This window comes from Megalopta genalis, unplaced genomic scaffold (assembly GCF_051020955.1).
Source record: "Megalopta genalis isolate 19385.01 unplaced genomic scaffold, iyMegGena1_principal scaffold0091, whole genome shotgun sequence".
NCBI classification, from domain to species: Eukaryota; Metazoa; Arthropoda; class Insecta; order Hymenoptera; family Halictidae; genus Megalopta; species Megalopta genalis.
Genome location: NW_027476160.1, coordinates 100,001 through 105,446, shown reverse-complemented (window position 1 = coordinate 105,446; position 5,446 = coordinate 100,001). Strand labels below are relative to the sequence as shown.

At 34.4% G+C, this 5,446-nt stretch overlaps 1 non-coding gene across 1 annotated transcript in view; it reads left to right on the top strand.

Annotated features, from left to right (window-relative positions):
- Positions 1 to 5,378: 5,378 nt before the first annotated feature.
- The window catches only part of LOC143262109 (small subunit ribosomal RNA), a 1,921-nt gene continuing 1,853 nt past the window's right edge, over positions 5,379 to 5,446 (top strand). Inside the window, exon 1 of the ribosomal RNA XR_013036043.1 lies at positions 5,379 to 5,446. This exon is cut by the window's right edge and continues 1,853 nt beyond it. This is a non-coding gene — a ribosomal RNA (small subunit ribosomal RNA).

The window sequence follows — 5,446 nt, the reverse complement described above, 5'->3', positions numbered from 1 at the left end:
CTAACGTTTTTACATAGGGATTAAGCATTTAGAACGAAATCTAATGTAGGAAAATGGTACTTTACTCTTGATCGGTACGTTGGGACTTTGAAAATATTCGGGCGTTCCAATCGCTCGTCTGTTGCATCATAGCGCGTCTCGGCGCAATCGACCGATTCGCTCGACCCATTATTTTCGATTTACGGCTAAAATAAATTTTTCTCATTTTATTCAATAACATATTCTTGCTTAGATAACCTTTTAACATAGGGATTAAGCATTTAGAACGATATAATGTTTAAAATAAGGGCACTTTACTCTTGACATTTTACGGTTTTTTCAATTTTCTGAAAAATCCTACCATTAGATTTTTTTAAAAATACGATATTCTTGCTTAACTAACGTTTCTACATAGGGATTAAGGATTTAGAACGACATCTAATGTCAGAAAATGGCACTTTACTCTTGACATTTTTCGGTTTTTTCAATTTTCTGGAAAATCCTATCATTAGATTTTTTTAAAAATACGATATTCTTGCTTAACTAACGTTTTTACATAGGGATTAAGCATTTAGAACGAAATCTAATGTAGGAAAATGGTACTTTACTCTTGACCGGTACGTTGGGACTTTGAAAATATTCGGGCGTTCCAATCGCTCGTCTGTTGCATCATAGCGCGTCTCGGCGCAATCGACCGATTCGCTCGACCCATTATTTTCGATTTACGGCTAAAATAAATTTTTCTCATTTTATTCAATAACATATTCTTGCTTAGATAACTTTTTTACATAGGGATTAAGCATTTAGAACGATATAATGTTTAAAATAAGGGCACTTTACTCTTGACATTTTACGGTTTTTTCAATTTTCTGAAAAATCCTACCATTAGATTTTTTTAAAAATACGATATTCTTGCTTAACTAACGTTTCTACATAGGGATTAAGGATTTAGAACGAAATCTAATGTCAGAAAATGGCACTTTACTCTTGACATTTTTCGGTTTTTTCAATTTTCTGGAAAATCCTATCATTAGATTTTTTTAAAAATACGATATTCTTGCTTAACTAACGTTTTTACATAGGGATTAAGCATTTAGAACGAAATCTAATGTAGGAAAATGGTACTTTACTCTTGACCGGTACGTTGGGACTTTGAAAATATTCGGGCGTTCCAATCGCTCGTCTGTTGCATCATAGCGCGTCTCGGCGCAATCGACCGATTCGCTCGACCCATTATTTTCGATTTACGGCTAAAATAAATTTTTCTCATTTTATTCAATAACATATTCTTGCTTAGATAACTTTTTTACATAGGGATTAAGCATTTAGAACGATATAATGTTTAAAATAAGGGCACTTTACTCTTGACATTTTACGGTTTTTTCAATTTTCTGAAAAATCCTACCATTAGATTTTTTTAAAAATACGATATTCTTGCTTAACTAACGTTTCTACATAGGGATTAAGCATTTAGAACGAAAACTAATGTCAGAAAATGGCACTTTACTCTTGACATTTTTCGGTTTTTTCAATTTTCTGGAAAATCCTATCATTAGATTTTTTTAAAAATACGATATTCTTGCTTAACTAACGTTTTTACAAAGGGATTAAGCATTTAGAACGAAATCTAATGTAGGAAAATGGTACTTTACTCTTGATCGGTACGTTGGGACTTTGAAAATATTCGGGCGTTCCAATCGCTCGTCTGTTGCATCATAGCGCGTCTCGGCGCAATCGACCGATTCGCTCGACCCATTATTTTCGATTTACGGCTAAAATAAATTTTTCTCATTTTATTCAATAACATATTCTTGCTTAGATAACTTTTTTACATAGGGATTAAGCATTTAGAACGATATAATGTTTAAAATAAGGGCACTTTACTCTTGACATTTTACGATTTTTTCAATTTTCTGAAAAATCCTACCATTAGATTTTTTTAAAAATACGATATTCTTGCTTAACTAACGTTTCTACATAGGGATTAAGCATTTAGAACGAAATCTAATGTCAGAAAATGGCACTTTACTCTTGACATTTTTCGGTTTTTTCAATTTTCTGGAAAATCCTATCATTAGATTTTTTTTAAAATACGATATTCTTGCTTAACTAACGTTTTTACATAGGGATTAAGCATTTAGAACGAAATCTAATGTAGGAAAATGGTACTTTACTCTTGACCGGTACGTTGGGACTTTGAAAATATTCGGGCGTTCCAATCGCTCGTCTGTTGCATCATAGCGCGTCTCGGCGCAATCGACCGATTCGCTCGACCCATTATTTTCGATTTACGGCTAAAATAAATTTTTCTCATTTTATTCAATAACATATTCTTGCTTAGATAACTTTTTTACATAGGGATTAAGCATTTAGAACGATATAATGTTTAAAATAAGGGCACTTTACTCTTGACATTTTACGGTTTTTTCAATTTTCTGAAAAATCCTATCATTAGATTTTTTTAAAAATACGATAATCTTGCTTAACTAACGTTTCTACATAGGGATTAAGCATTTAGAACGAAATCTAATGTCAGAAAATGGCACTTTACTCTTGACATTTTTCGGTTTTTTCAATTTTCTGGAAAATCCTATCATTAGATTTTTTTTAAAATACGATATTCTTGCTTAACTAACGTTTTTACATAGGGATTAAGCATTTAGAACGAAATCTAATGTAGGAAAATGGTACTTTACTCTTGACCGGTACGTTGGGACTTTGAAAATATTCGGGCGTTCCAATCGCTCGTCTGTTGCATCATAGCGCGTCTCGGCGCAATCGACCGATTCGCTCGACCCATTATTTTCGATTTACGGCTAAAATAAATTTTTCTCATTTTATTCAATAACATATTCTTGCTTAGATAACTTTTTTACATAGGGATTAAGCATTTAGAACGATATAATGTTTAAAATAAGGGCACTTTACTCTTGACATTTTACGGTTTTTTCAATTTTCTGAAAAATCCTATCATTAGATTTTTTTAAAAATACGATATTCTTGCTTAACTAACGTTTCTACATAGGGATTAAGCATTTAGAACGAAATCTAATGTCAGAAAATGGCACTTTACTCTTGACATTTTTCGGTTTTTTCAATTTTCTGGAAAATCCTATCATTAGATTTTTTTAAAAATACGATATTCTTGCTTAACTAACGTTTTTACATAGGGATTAAGCATTTAGAACGAAATCTAATGTAGGAAAATGGTACTTTACTCTTGATCGGTACGTTGGGACTTAGAAAATATTCGGCCGTACGCGGCGCGTCTCGGCGCTTCGAACAGCTCCGGTGTCCCCATTATTTTCGATTTACGGCTAAAATAAATTTTTCTAATTTTTTTCAATAACATATTCTTGCTTAAATAACTTTTTTACATAGGGATTAAGCATTTAGAACGATACATTGTTTAAAATAATGGCACTTTACTCTTGACATTTTACGGTTTTTTCAATTTTCTGAAAAATCCTATCATTAGATTTTTTTAAAAATACGATATTCTTGCTTAACTAACGTTTCTACATAGGGATTAAGCATTTAGAACGAAATCTAATGTCAGAAAATGGCACTTTACTCTTGACATTTTTCGGTTTTTTCAATTTTCTGGAAAATCCTATCATTAGATTTTTTTAAAAATACGATATTCTTGCTTAACTAACGTTTTTACATAGGGATTAAGCATTTAGAACGAAATCTAATGTAGGAAAATGGTACTTTACTCTTGATCGGTACGTTGGGACTTAGAAAATATTCGGCCGTACGCGGCGCGTCTCGGCGCTTCGAACAGCTCCGGTGTCCCCATTATTTTCGATTTACGGCTAAAATAAATTTTTCTAATTTTTTTCGATTACATATTCTTGCTTAAATAACTTTTTTACATAGGGATTAAGCATTTAGAACGACATGTTGTTTAAAATAATGGTACTTTACTCTTGTGATTTTTCGGTTTTTTTTGATTATTTTGAAAAATAAATTTTTGTAATTTTTTTAAATGCGATATTCGTGATCAGTGAACGATTTCACATATGGATTAAGCATTTAGAATCGTGCGGACGCGTTATTAAAAAAGTTTACTCGATGCGATGGGACTTTAAAAAGTTTGTGAAAATTTTCATATTGGGAAAAAATGTGTAATTTTTTGTCTAGTTTACGGTAGTGTAATTTATTTTAATGTTTACTATAAAAATTTTTTTCGTTCGTTCACGCGCTATGTTACAACAGCACGGCCGGGCGGTCTGTTGCCGCAGCGGTTTACACTCATAAGCGCGCGTGCTATTCGGCCGGCGGCGCCGGCGTCCTTGCCGGCCGTTCGGTATCTATAAGAGATACACGGTCCGTGCGAGGCGGACGGAGCAGAGCGGGTTTTGGGCCAATTCTACGATCTCGGTCGAGAAGCTGTCTCAGAGCTCCTTCGGGGCTTCGGTCCTGACTGTTTCGTGCCGTTTACGTTACGGACTTTTCTCCACACAGCGTGGCCACGGGTCGGTGTCTTTGACCGAATGGCCCATATGTGGCAAGCCCTACGGGGTTGGTTACCCGTATGCACTTTGTATGTATACTCGTACTCACTGAGCAATCGACTCTTCTGTCCGAGCGATGGAAAAATTTTTTAAAATGCATCTGTAAGATTTGGAAGCAAATCGTACCAATTGAAAACTGTGGCTAAAATGAAATAGCCCAGTGGAGAGAGAAAACTATCAAAAAACTGATTTTTTAAATCAAGAGGTGTCAGAAATCGAAATGCCTAGCGCGAGCGGAAGAACACGCTTTCTCGCCAGTCCAGCATGTGTCCTGTCCGTTCTTCCTCGGCTTGCCGATTTTGCCCAGATCAGAGGTTTCGTGCTTCCGGCGGTCAGAAGATCAGCGTGAGCGTACGCGCTTCCACGACTATGGCATCACCCATGTACTTTTTCCTTTGAATATATTTGAGTACATAAAAAATATTAAAACATATAGAGAGAACTGTGTCTTGGATCTTAAAAATTTGTCAATAGCGATGATATATTATTACTTAACTTGAAGTATTTGTACGTTTTAGCTGGGACGTACATTTATCTTACAAGATGTTAATAGCGAGACTCTTGAAGATAAAATTATCTTGTGATTTTATGAAGGCAAAGATAGAAACGTACGAAGCTGGCGTACGTAGAAAAATGTGATTTTATGATAGAACAAAAATATAATACGTACGTTTTTGGGCGTACGGTAAAATATCTGTATGGTAGAAAAATGAAAGAAATTGAGCGTTAAAGAAGATATGTTACAAGCGCGGAATGTGGCAAAACTTGTACATATTTGAAAGAGAAAAATGGTGTGTCGACCTGACATATATATATGAAACAGGCGACGATGGAAAAGGATTTAAATTTTGTCCATTTTATATATACATATTGTATAGTTCCCTGGTTGATCCTGCCAGTAGTCATATGCTTGTCTCAAAGATTAAGCCATGCATGTCTCAGTACAT